At 33.6% G+C, this 14,280-nt stretch overlaps 1 pseudogene; it reads right to left on the minus strand.

The window, feature by feature from the left end:
* Positions 1-5,124: 5,124 nt before the first annotated feature.
* On the minus strand, positions 5,125-6,749 carry LOC129872435 (uncharacterized; annotated as a pseudogene).
* Between the last annotated feature and the right edge of the window lie 7,531 nt (positions 6,750-14,280).

Genomic DNA, 14,280 nt, shown 5'->3' on the forward strand with positions numbered 1-14,280 from the left:
GTGAGATACTATCACTATTGTATTGGCGGCGGGGCCTCTTACTGTTACCTCCGTAAGTCTTAATACATGCATGCTCCATGGCCCTCACAAAACTTACCACCTGGGGAAAATAGATGTAAGTACTATCACGTGCTCCAATGCTAAATGGAGGGGTAACATCAATCTACTAATAAACCTCTAAATTAACTCTAGTTAGGTAGAAAACAAGGTGGGAGTCTGCCTGGCCCACTCAAGAAACCCAACCACATACTCAAAAACCGACGAAGAACCCTCCTGAAGAGCTACATATCCAACTATAGGCAGAGAACCACAAGATGAATCCAAAACCACACTTTTCTGCAGTGTATCCTTGAATAGACTTAGAGTCCCCAACACAGGAATCTTAAGGAGTCGCAGTGACCACTAACTCTGTTGGAGCCTGGGCTACCCCCAGATCCTTATGCTGTAACTGAATGTCATTGATGTCCTGACTAAGCATCGAAGCCATGGTGATCTAAGTAGGCGTCCCATCTATGTCTATCAAAAACTTTGTGTTATGCATTTAAGCGAAAGTGGGTACAAAGAAGCATTTTAGAGGTTATATGAAACAAAGGCACATGATAAGGAGTCAACAATGGAATTTTCTAAGAATGCCCTATAGCCTCTTGAAGATAGAATATGGACTTCTTTGCACCGATCCGTAGGACTCTACTAGGCATTAGCTCCCGTACCAACGATACCTGGTGAACCTAGAGCTCTAAACCAATCTGTCAAGATCTGATTTCTCAAATCATAATGACGCCTACTATACCCTACCAGTAGGTAAGCCTAATCCATAATCTAGAGCCAGAGACAATGGGCTATCATAGAAGAAAAGAATGCAAAAGATAACAATAACAATAAATTTTAGAAAGAGAGAGAATCAAATCAATACAGAAATAAATCTCCAAGATCTGGTATCAGTCGGTAGTCGAGCTTCTAGTCAAAATAAGAGTACAAACTTATACAACACAAGATATAAGTACAGACTATCTTTTAAAAAAAAATAAAGACTAGTCCTATCTAGTATAGAAGGAGGTAGGAAAATCCAAACGCCAGGAGCTCACCCCAGCCTCCAAATTCCAAGAACTGCTCCACACGAGATCCAAATCAGCAATGAGAACCTGTACTATGATCTGCATGGGGCAAATGTGTATTATGAGTACCAACAAGTGGCACAAAATAGGCATGCCGAGTGAGCTTCAAAGATAACATAAGCATAAAAGGCATGTAATACAGGAGCATATATCATAAGTAACAAATAAACCACAGGAAACCCATAATAAGGACCAAGGTAGGAGAACCGAAAGAGAGTAAATGAAGAAAGCAAAGGAAGTAAAGAACAAACCTGGATGTGCTAGACCATCAACCTATACATGACAAGCTCTACTATGGGAGACAACCACCAAGAAACATACCACTAGAAATAGTCACAACAGCAAGTAAATGCTAATAAGGCCACTCTAAAACATACCCTACATAAAAGAGTTAAATAGGAGAAAACAAGGGCAGTACCTGCCTTCAAACAAAAGAACCATCCTTCGCATTACCACAAGTATACAAATAGCCATCCAAAACCTTATCGAGCCCCATATACCCACCAGGTACATAATCACAAACTAAAATCTGTACGACCTCCATAAGACCAACAAGTCCACATCTAATTATACTAGTGATAGGAAATGCATATGAATGAGTGTAATGCAATTAAAATCAATAGTACCATAGTACCAAGATATATGTAGCTCTCTCTTCCTATTTAGTGGGTCACAAGGACAGAAAAATCCACGGGGAACTCGGAAGTGTCTATATATACCTGCCTAGTCCCAATTGAGGACTTTCCACTCCGTCAGTGTGACTGGAGATCATCAATATGAACCATTATCAATATAAATAAATAATATGGAAAAGGTCGGCTTTCTCATCGATTGGTCAAGTAAAAAAGAGAGTGCATCACAAATGTCTCTAATAGTTCCAAGTAAAAAAGGAGCAGTTCTCGATGCCTCATAAATATCCATAATTAATTTATCAAAAAGATCCAAGCGGTACGACTCCCGTTAAAAGATAAGTTAGTAGTAAAAAGGCGACAACCCTGTTTCCTCAAAAAGATGATCAAACCAATGCATGCCCGGGATCATACCACAAAATACGTGTAAATGAGAAACTAATGCAATGGATACCATCACCAACATCCACACAATTCAAGAAATAGCAATACAATATACACAACAAGTATCTCGCTCCTACAGTATATAAACTAACCTGGAATCTAGCTAATCCTCAATTAAGGTCTTGGGCCCAAAATACTCCAACCATCTTACAAAAATAGCATAAAAACGTACATCTCTATTCAGGAAATGAAAGGAATTGTAATGAGACAACAGACGAACGAGTAACATAAGAACCTCAACATCTACCTAAAGATAACATTCAAGGGACCAAACTACCACTAACTCTATCCAACAACAATAATATGCATCAAAGGACCCCAGTTCTAATCATAATATACAATTTTCATCTTAATTATTGGCCTAAGCAGGGACGAACCTCACAACCTCACGGTCCCCTCTCTAGCTAAGGGCACCAAATCCAAAAAGGTACTCATGGAAACAACTATACTAAATAGAATCACCAAAACTCGCCCGAAGGAGCTAACCATACCGGATGCTATAAAGCATCAACTATCAACCCAAGAGAGCATAACAACCCTAGACTAAGGCAAAAGCTAGGAATTTTCAACTAAAACAAGACCCTCACAATACTAAACCACTACTAAAAAATTATTGCATTTAGCTACGAACGTCGTCGTTTATCTGTTGCTATTTTTCTCGTAGCTAAAAAAATCTGTCGTTAATTCATCTCTAAGTAATATTAGCAACGGATTTTTCTGTTTAGCTACAAAATCAGTCCATTGCTAAATCTAATTTTTTTTAGTAGTGAACTAACCTAAGACTCAAGCGAGAATCAAAAAATAAGAATAAGAAAAGAAAATCCTAAACCCGCCACATACAATCCTAACTCACATGAAAAATATGCTACATAATATCTTATGAAGCATAATATAGAACAAATAGACCGTAGCCTACCTCGAAGCCGAGCAAGCGCTCTCCAAAATCCACGAATTCAAAGCTTTTCTTCCTGAACCACCTCTAATTTGCCTCCACGCTATTAAAATATTGGTCACCTCATCAATACGAATATTTTGACACTAAAATTGCATTTTTTGAAGACGATCCCAAAATTGGATCTAAAATGGGATTGTGGAACCCGCATCAGAAATCCCAAAATCGACTCCTTAAAAAGGTTTTGAATAACTTATTGAGCTTGTATCTCAAAATGGGATACGATTTGATGCTCAAAAAATAAGGGAAAATAGCTTATGCAATAAAATGGAAAGCTTTAAAAGGAATAAAGTACAACAGCTAAACTCACAAAATTACCTCAAACGTAGAGAATCCAGCAGTCCCCAAGTACTCTAATATGTAGCCATGGACTTTTCGAACAAGCTATACTTTGAATCACCTAAAATGACGGTCTAGAGCTCAAGATATGAGATTTTAAAGTTGGATAAGAAGGCCAAACACGGGTTTGGTCTATTTAAAGACCCACCCAGACTGCTCATCACGATCATAAAGCACTAGGCTCGCAATCGCGAGCCACAGGGAGAATACACATTGTGATCAAAATAGTGACCTCGCGATCATGAAGTCCTATTAGGGAAAGGATCGCGATCGCGACCAGGAGGCATCATGATCGCGAAGGCCATTGGTGGCCTGAACCATCAAGGTGCTGCAACACATGTTTGGCGAAGTCCAAAATCTCTAATGGGTACTCAGGATTCGTTTGGAATTCCATGCGCGTAAATGAACTATGCTACCCCATTAAATTTAATGTTCTAGACTCAATGACGCAGTCGAAATTCCTATCCAAGGTCTTCTCAACAAAAATTAGATCTCATACTCAAGCGCCATTTTCGCCAATTCTACAAAGAGGCTTGAAATAAAATTGAAAGCCTCAAAAACTGTATAAAAAGTCATTCTAGACCAAACTCAATAATACTGAGCTTACCACACTGACAAAATGTCAATTCGATCATATTTTCCAAGAATATTGATCAAAGTCAAACTTAGGCTAAAGCTTAAAGGCTAAAATTCCAAATGGTTCAAACTCGCATTGAAAGGCTTAAAACTAAAACCGAACATGCTACTGGCCTAATTTGGCCATTTTGGAACTGTTGAAACCGTTAGAATTCCATTCTGAGGTTATTTTGCTAGAGTCTTGACCAAAGTCAACTGTTCGAACCCTAAAATCTCTAAAATAGAAAAACGAGCATAAAACCCAAACGAATGATAAGGCGATTGAACTATCAGTGAAACAAGTCATAAATGACTTGGGGTTACTACAAAAATCTCTAAATATTGAAAAGATAAAAAATAACAAAAATAACCTGGAAGATCATTACAATGAAAATTGTGTTGAAAGTAATAAATGGCTGATGAAGAAGAAGAAGAGAAAATATTATAAGTGGAAGCTAATCCGTCTTCATGGCCGTGGTATTTTTTTTCTATTTTTAATCCTTACCAAGAATTTGAAGGATGGAAGATGTAGTTGTTACAATCAAAATAGCCATATTTGTTCTACTCTACATCTTTAGTTTGGTTCTTATTTTTTTTTCTTTATGTTTGTCAGAATAGTTATGATTTTAACAAGTTGCAAGTGTATTTGGTTGTGTATGGCTTTATAAAATAAAATTTGTATCACTTCCAAATAGGTCAATCCTTCTACGTTTTTTATCTATCTTACTAGGGTATCGATTTGAGAAAATTTAAAAATATGTTCATAGAACTAAATGTAACAAAACTATTATACCAATTAGACAAAATGAAGAATTCATTCCAACAAAAGCAATGTTTCAATTCGAACTACACCCAATAACTTCATCTTGTTTTTTTGGTACCTTACAAAAACAGAGTTTGATACCTAAAGGTATCTAACAAAGCAGTTTGATTGGTACCTAACAAAAATATATTCAAACAAAACAACAACATCAAAATATACACAATTAAAATTTGTTTGTCAATATCAACAACACAACATCAAAATGCTCTACTTCCATGGAACATAGGTCTTTCTACTTGAACTAGTTTGGCTTTGATTAGTAGTAGCAATTGCAAACCTAGTTTGGATAACTTTTTCAACCATCGTTCTTTCAAGATTGCTACTGGTAATAGTTGTCTTCTCCTTCCATTTGAATCCACGTCTTGGTGTGTAGCCAATATCATCAATAACAAGATAAACTATCTTTGTCATCATGTACCAGTATTGATTACTCTTTTACTTGGCACACCAGGCCGCATAGTCAAATAAGAAATATTTAAATCAAATGACATGAAAACTACATATAAAATCTAAATTATGCATATATAAAGTCACTACTTGCATTAAGATTTGTAAAGCCATCTTCAGCTTGGTATATTCCAACCCCTACCATCCTTGGTCTTTTAAAAGGTCTTGTTTTTCCTCCACTGGTGTCCTCATGTTCTACTGGTCTCTTCCCCCTCTCTAGGCCTCTTCCATTGCCTATTGCTTCAAAACTATTTTAACTATGTTGAGGCATTTCTCTTCCTCTACCTATGTGTTCATTCACATTTCATTCTTGACCTATTCCTCTTCCTCTACCTATTACTCTTTCTCTGCCACTTACACGCTATTTATTGAAATTCGAATATTAGAGTATGTGAGTGTATGTGTATATATATATATATATGTGTGTGTGTGTGTGTGTGTGTATATATGATAGAATAATTCTATGGAATATCTTTGTGTGTATAGCAGTTCCATGTGATTGAGTTCAAACACCTAAAGGACTTGAAACACTGCCTCTTCCTCCACAACTTTCATTGTTTGTGGTGGCTTGATTTTACATATATAAATGCATTTAATTATAACTATTTCTTTTAAAAATCAATACATATACCTGTGAAGAAGCTCGAGGTGGCTTAGGTGAAACAACCTCCTGCTCTACCTCTTGCTCTACCAGTAGCCTATATATATAGGAGTAGATATGCATATAGCTTAGATTTGAAAGTAACAAATAGAGACAAATAAAAATATTTGTGCCTAAGAAGATGTTTCAGCTAGTTGGCTTGGACCACTGCCTTTTGATCTGTCTCTTGCTCTTCTAGTAGCATGTATATTCATATATTAATGAGATACATGTACATATTATAGCTTACATTTGAACCACTCAAATAAAAGTACTTATGCATAAGAAGATGTTTCAGCTGATTGACTTGGACCATGTTGGTCTCTTGTAGGACAACTTATTTTATTGTGTCTTTGTGTATCACATTTGGTACAAGTCATAACATCACCATAGTTGCTATGCTTTCCAGTTTCTCTGCTTTTATTTGCCTCATTTCTTCTAACTTACTTGATCTTCGAGGCAGCTTCTTGGTCTTTGGTGGCTTTACACTTGAATTATTTGATGTTGGCCACATTTTCATATTATTCATTGGCTGAATAAAATCGGCACATGTGTTGAGGTAGGTCTCCTTTCTATAACAACAATCCATATAATTGATTGGTTTCGACTCCTTGTAACGAGGAAGCAACACCATGAGGACAAGGAATTCCCCTAAGTTTCCAAGATCTGCAACTACAACGCTTACTAACAATATCCACAGTATGTGTAAAGCCAAAATGCTTAATCTCAAAACCTCTTTCTCCATTCCAAGAAAGGTTGCATTGCATAGATTTGTCAATATTGTTTTTGCAAAATCTTCAGAGGCATAGGAGATATATCAGTGATTCAAGTATTTTAGAACTATCTTAAGTCACCAATTCTTTTTATCATCTTCACTCTAATCTCCTCAAGCATTGTGATGATTATTTTATATCTTGCAGACAGTATCCATGCATTAAAACTTTCTTCCATATTGTTGTCCACAACATCATATTTACTATGGTCTTGAAAATATCGCTTGCACCATGTATCTAGTAATACCATAAAAGATAATCCAGACATAACTTTCCCAACTTCTTCATTCTCTATATATTAATCTTCAACTTAGCTTCAAATGTAGATTTAACAATCCTCCAAAACACTCTTTTTCTTTCTACTCCTTTTCAGACTTTACACCAATTTGCAAGAACATGTCTTGCATATTTTTTGTGTTCAACCATTGGCAATACCTCTTGAACAAAAAATTTTAGTTCCTAACATAACAACATAACAGACAAATAATAACTAAAATACTAAACTAAAAAAATAAAAAAGACAATAAAATAGTAAAAGATCAAATAGTAAATAAGGTAATAACTTTTGCATATCAGTAATGATGGTAAGTGGATGCCATTCTCTAAGAACAAGATCATTCCTCACTATTTCAAGAAAATAATGTCCGAGTATACTGATTCTCAACCTCAAAAGTTGCCCAAGCAATAGGCAACATTTGGTTATTTCCATCTCTGCAAACTACAACTAACAACTCGCCTTTGCACACACCTTTGAGGAAACACGCATCCAAACAAATCAACCTCCAAGCACCTCCAAAGAATGCTTTTTTAAAGCATGAAACCAAACATAAAATTATTAAAAGATTTTCTGTCCAGTTTCATCTCTTCTCCAACCTTCACAATATAAGTGCTACCTCGATTACTACTCAAAATCTCATCTCTATTATAAAAAAATTACCATACTCCACAATGTGATCACCCATGATTTCTTGTGAGACTATGGCCCTAGATCTTCTCATTGTTGTCCTACAAACATGGATATCCAACTCCTTTCTAATAATATCTTGCAACATCACAATGCTAATGTTTGGCTATTGAGTTATTCTCTTTATGTATTTAGTGGTAACAAATTTTGAGTTGCAAAGATAGTTAAAAGTTGATGTTAAACATCTATAGATAGGGTTGTATCTTTTAATTATGAAATCTCCACTAGTTTTATCCCTATTTGCACACAACAACCAAGGACAAGTCACCCTACTAAAAAGAGTCCAAAAAGCGACAGGTAGTGTCGCAAATAAACTGTGACGGATAAAACGACGTTGTCCGTTATTATTTTTTTTACTAAGAGCGATGGACAGGGACGCCTAGTCCATCGCTTATTTTGGCAGTTTTTTGTGCTAAAAATAAATATTATTTTTATATAAATATTTTATATATTTTATTAAAAAATAATTATTTATAAATTACATATTACGACGCCTTCCGTTGCAAGTATTTATTTTTTATTTAGTAATATTTTTTTTAACATAGTGATGGACAGGGTCGCTAAGTCCATCGCTATTGGTCAAAAGATTTGGTCAATAAATTTAAAATAGCAACAGATTGGGTCACTTTTTGGTCAAAATGGTGGTCGAATATTTTTTAAAAAGCGATGGACTTAGAGACGTTGTCCGTCATTTTTATTAAAATATGTGGGAGACAGAACACATTTTTTCTATTTTGTCTCTCTCTAAACTCCCTCTCTTCTCTCTCCCTTCTCTCTACAAATCCACCACCTCCGTCGCCGCCCCGCCTCCCACCGATGTCCCCCCACCCCCGTCGTTGTCCCTCGTCAATCCCCCGTCGTCGTCCTGTGGTGCTTTAGGAGTATTATTCATCTTTAAGAGGTTAGGGCTTAAACCTTATAAAAAATTTCAATTTTTTTATTTATAATTTGTTAGTTAGTTAATTAGTTGATTACATTTAGTTTGTTGTAGTTCATTTGTATATTGGATTGTGAAATTAGTTAATGTAGTTATAATTATGAATTTAGGGCTTAAGTTAGATTTGGGTTGTTAAATTAGATTGTAAATTTTTTAGTAATTTGTGATGTTAGTTAGTTAATTAGTTTATGTCATTTAGTTTGTTGAAGTTTATTTGTATATTGGATTGTAAAATTAGTGAATCTAGTTATAGTTTTGATTTTAAGCTTTAAGTTAGATTTGAAATTTTTGAATTCGATTGTAAATTGGATAGTAACTTGTGATTTAGTAGTTACTTAATTAGTTTATTCCATTTAGTTTGTTGTAGTTTGTTTGTATATTGGATTGTAACTTAAGTTTGAAACTTAGAGAAAAATATTGGTACTTAATTAGAGGCTTGAGTTTTAGGACTTATGAACTTATAATTAGAATAATTTAGATACTTGAATTTTAGGATACTTAAATTTAAAAGTTGAACTTAATTAGAACTTTGAAGTTGAATTTTTTGTTAACTTTAGAAATCTTGTTGAAGTTAAGCTTCCTTTTGAACTAATTAACCTAATGTTGAACTTTAGAATAACTTAGATACTTGAATATAGGAAATTTTAAAGTTTGAAACTTAGAAAAATATTGGAAATTGGATACTTGAATTATAGGACTTTAATTTAGAACTTATAATTAGAATAACTTAGATACTAATTTTGAACTTTAGGTTTGTATAATTTTTGAAATTTTTAGACTTTAGAACTAATTAATCTAAGTAGAGTGAGATATTTAAAGTCATGAAGTTGAACTTTAAGACTTTTGAAGTTAAACTTAAAATTTTTTTAGGTTTGTATAAATTTTGAACTCTTTAGACTTTATAACTAATTTGAATAACTTAGATACTTGAATTTTAGGATATTTTCGTTTAGAACTTCAGCTTGAATGTCATGAGCTTTGAACTTAATTTTTACTTGAATTAATTAGAATATGAAATTAATTATAAGTTGAATTAATTAGAAATTGAAATTAATTATAACTTGAATTAATTAGAACATGAAATTAATTATAACTTGAATTAATTAGAATATGAACCTAATTATAACTTGAATTAATTAGAACTTGAACTTAATTATAACTTGAATTAATTAAGACTTGAACTTAATTATAACTTGAATTAATTAGAACTTAAACTTAATTATAACTTAAATTAATTATTATATGAATTAATTAATTATAACTTGAATTAATTATAACTTGAATTAATTATAATTTGAATTAAGTAAAACTTGAACTTAATTATTATATGAATTAGTTAATTATAACTTAAATTAATTATAACTTAAACTTAATTATTATATGAATTAATTAATTCTAACTTGAATTAATTACAGTTGTAGTCTCGATGAATTGTAGTTTTTATGACCTAATTAAGCTTAAATATATATAATTTTGTAGATGGATCATCGTTTGTGGATGTATAACATACATTATGAAGTTGGTGGTGGTTTGAAACCTGAATTTATTGACGGTGTAAGAAGTTTTATCGATCATGCAATGACACTTGATATTTTTAAGAGAAATAGATTGGTTAGGTGTCCTTGTCGTGAATGTAGGTGCTTGAAATTTTTTAATCCAGATATAGTTATGTTTCATTTGTATGATAATGGATTTAAGCCTAGATATTTTGTATGGGTTGATCATGGAAAAATAGATGGATTGAATAATATATTTTATAATTTATTGCCCGTAGATGAATATAATATGCTAGCACCAGATGGTCAAATTAGGGTTGAACATGATAGGGTTCTATATGATAGAGTTCAACATGATACATTTCAATATGATAGAGTTCATAAAATGGTCAATGATGCTTTCAGGGTTCAAGGTGGGATGGAACCGGAATAATATTTTGATAAAACTCCTAATGAAGAAGCAAGACGCTTCTATCAACAATTAGAAGAGACTAGTCGTCCACTGTGTGAAGGCAGTCCGCATTCTGCTTTGTCAGTTGCAGTTAGGTTAATGAATATTAAATCAGATTGGAGTGTTCCTCATGCGGCTATGGACACAATGGTTGATCTTTTGGGTGAACTGGATAATCCTGAGTTTAACATACCTAAGAAATTCTATTAGGCAAAGAGATTGATTTCCAAGTTAGGATTGTCGTATGATAGAATTCATTATTGTGTTAATGGCTGCATGTTATTCTACAAGACTAATAGTGAATTAGAAAATTGTAAGTTTTGTGAACAAGCTCATTATAAGAGGACTCCTACTGGAAAGATGGTCCCAATTAAGGAGATACATTTTTACCTCTTATTCCTAGATTAAAGAGATTGTATACATCTATGAGGCCTGCGCCACATATGAGATGGAATCGTGAATATAGAAGGTCGTCGGGTGTCTTGTCTCGTACTTTTGATGGAGAAGCATGGAAACATTTGAAAGAAAAGCAAGCGCCAGACTGTCTAGCTAGCTAAAGAAATCTAGGGATGATCGGACACCTTCGAATTGGATGTTGCCTCATATATTTGAAAAATTATTGTCTGTATTGGGATACTAAGAATTCAAGGCTTTGTCCGATCAAGGAAAAAAAACTAGATCCAGCCTAAAGGGTGGCTCGTTGCACATCGGAGGTGCAAAGAGTGTTGGTACTATTTAGAGGGAGATGGTAAGGTTTCTAAATTTTAAGTTTAAATTTATTTTCTTAAATAAATTATTTGACAAAATATTATTTCATCAGTTATATTTTTATTTATAGAAAAAAGAACTAGGACGCACTCTCTATCTTAATGAAGTCTTTAAAAAGACTCATGCAAAGAAAAAACTAATATGTCGAATTCGGATGAGTGAGTGGAGGAAAGGGCCGAATGAGTCTATGTAAGCTATTTAACATAATATATAATATATTTTGATTCTAAATTTTATTTTTAATACATATATATATATATATATATATATTGATTATAACTTTTATTTTTTAATAAGCAGCAAGATTATGAGCGGCACATACGTGATATGAGAGATTCGATCCAACTAACGCCTGAACAATCCACTCAAATTTAGAGAGAAAAAGTGGTTGGAGGCAGCCACAAGGGCCGAATATATGGAATGGGCTCTAGGAATGATATATGACGACTCCAATCAGGTTTAGAAGGTATTGGATCATCGCGTTAAGCCGAGGCCATTGACGAGGTTCAGATAACTGCTATATTTCAGGAAATTGCAGAACTTACATGCACATTGACAGAATTTGAGGCAAGAAGGGTTGAGGAACAAAAAAGTATGAATAAATAAGTTGAACAAATTAAAGAACAAGTGTTCAACCTCGCTGTTAGCCTCCGCCCCTTTATTTAAGATAGTCTACTCCGGATGAATCCGACGATAGAGATGAATACATAGCAAATAGTCCTTAGGTTTCTATGTTAATTTATGAACATTTTGAATTTTTTTGTTAACTTTGAAACACTTTAAATCATTCTAAATAATGACTTTATCCATTTTAAGTGTTTAATTATGTTTGTTATTATGTATTTTGCATATTTTATTTATTGTTAGTTGTGTTTGAACGGGCTGAATTATTATGAAGTGAATTAAATTTTGATTACAGGTGGGCAGCAGAAACTGCATGTTTGTACTGTCAAAAATATTGAAAAAAAGCGACGGACAGTGTCCTTTAGTCCGTCGCTTTTCTGGAATTTTATTAAAATTTTTTTCCAGAAAAGGGACGGACAGGGACTCTACGTCCGTCGCTTTTATGGAAATTTTTAAGAACACCAAGATCATAAAGCGATGGACGGAGACCAATATTCCATCGCTTTTCTGAAAATAAAATTAAAATGAAAACAACATAGTCTGTCTCTCTATGTTAAATAATTAATTTTTTTAAAAATAAAACGACGGAGTCCTTCATTTTTTAATATTTTTTTAATTAAAAAAATTAAGGGACGACGCAGTCCGTTGCTTTTTGTGACCCTGTCCGTCGCTTTTTGCGTCGTTTTTTCACATTTATTTAGTAGTGTCACTTTGCAACATCTCACTCTAACTCTCCTAGACTCATTCATATATTTTTTAATTTGAATCTTTTCTTGGACTGCATATCTTGTCACTATTAGTCTAATTCCCAAACAATCTTTTCACAAGTTTCATCAAACACAACTCTATTTGGGGTTTTCTTTCTTCTAATAGGTTTATTCACTACTTGATCTACTTGTTCACCATCTCCCCAATAAGTTTTCTCATCTATTTCAAAGCAAGAAATTTCATCACTTAGATAGTAAGGTTCATCACCTCCTAGTTTACCAACTAAGCTTTTCCTAAAACCAATATTTGTCTCATCATACTCTATATCTAGATCCTTTTCGCTAACACGAATCTGTTCTGAAGCAGTAACTCTACTTCTCCTTTATGACCTTTGAAAATGCTTCTTGCTTGCCCTTATATCAATATACTCTTGATGGACATCACTGTCAACCTCACTATCTTCATAAGTATCCCCTTCAGATCCTGAATCATCTTCCAATTCATCATCTATTGGTTCATGATCTATTATAGAATCAGATGAAAGAGGCACAGTAGAAGGAAGAGGCATAGTAGAAAGATGAGATTTAGTAGAAGGAGGAGCTTTAGAAAAAAATATTGAAAGTTTCAGAAGGACCAAATGAGGTCTCAATAGTAGGGTTGAAAGTAAATGTAGAAGAATGATGTTGCTTATTAGAGTTACAAGCCTCAACCTCTTTTAAATATTCCTCGCCTACCTCACTGTCCCTCACATTGTGGACAAACTCCAATTCAAGTGGGGCCTTATAAGGTTCATTCACCCATGAGAAACATACACCTCAACTTCATCTCCATTTTTTATCTTGTTGAAAATGTCAAATATAACCTTATCACAATTAATAAGATCGAGTAACCCATCCCACTTAATGAAAAAGTCACATTCTGTTGTATATCCTAGATCCTTTATGTAGTCCTTCACTTCAAAGTAAGACATTCTATCAACATATACTTCTAGAAATTCTTTCACATTTCCCCCAATATATTCAGGTGGGGGACCAAATTCAATTTTTTCCCCATGATACCATCTAAAGTTATCAAAACAAAAGACATTTCCTAAAAAAACATGTAAACAAGAGAAGCACAATTCAACCACACACTCAGAAACAAACACTAACAAACTAACATATTCTAATATAACACAGTCCTAACATATGTAAATTACAAACTAATATTACACTACAAATGTACAAATGTATAGTCTATTACCCTACAAAATAGAATCACTAACAGTAGCACTAAGTTGATAACACAAAATCCTAACAGTAGCAATAAGTCGATAAGACAAAATCACTAACAGTAGCACTAAATCGATAACACAAAACTCTAACAATAGCAACTATAATAAGTCAATTCTAACACTTTTTACACTAAAATAATTCATAAACATGTGTTTTCCCCCAATTATAATAGTAAAAATACGATCTTTATCAATACGAGTCTCAGTAAGAAAATTCAACCTTTTATGCTTGTTTGCTTAGCTAGAACTTCAATAATTTTGACCATGAAACGTTGTAATTGT

Source organism: Solanum dulcamara, chromosome 11 (assembly GCF_947179165.1).
Source record: "Solanum dulcamara chromosome 11, daSolDulc1.2, whole genome shotgun sequence".
NCBI lineage: Eukaryota > Viridiplantae > Streptophyta > Magnoliopsida > Solanales > Solanaceae > Solanum > Solanum dulcamara.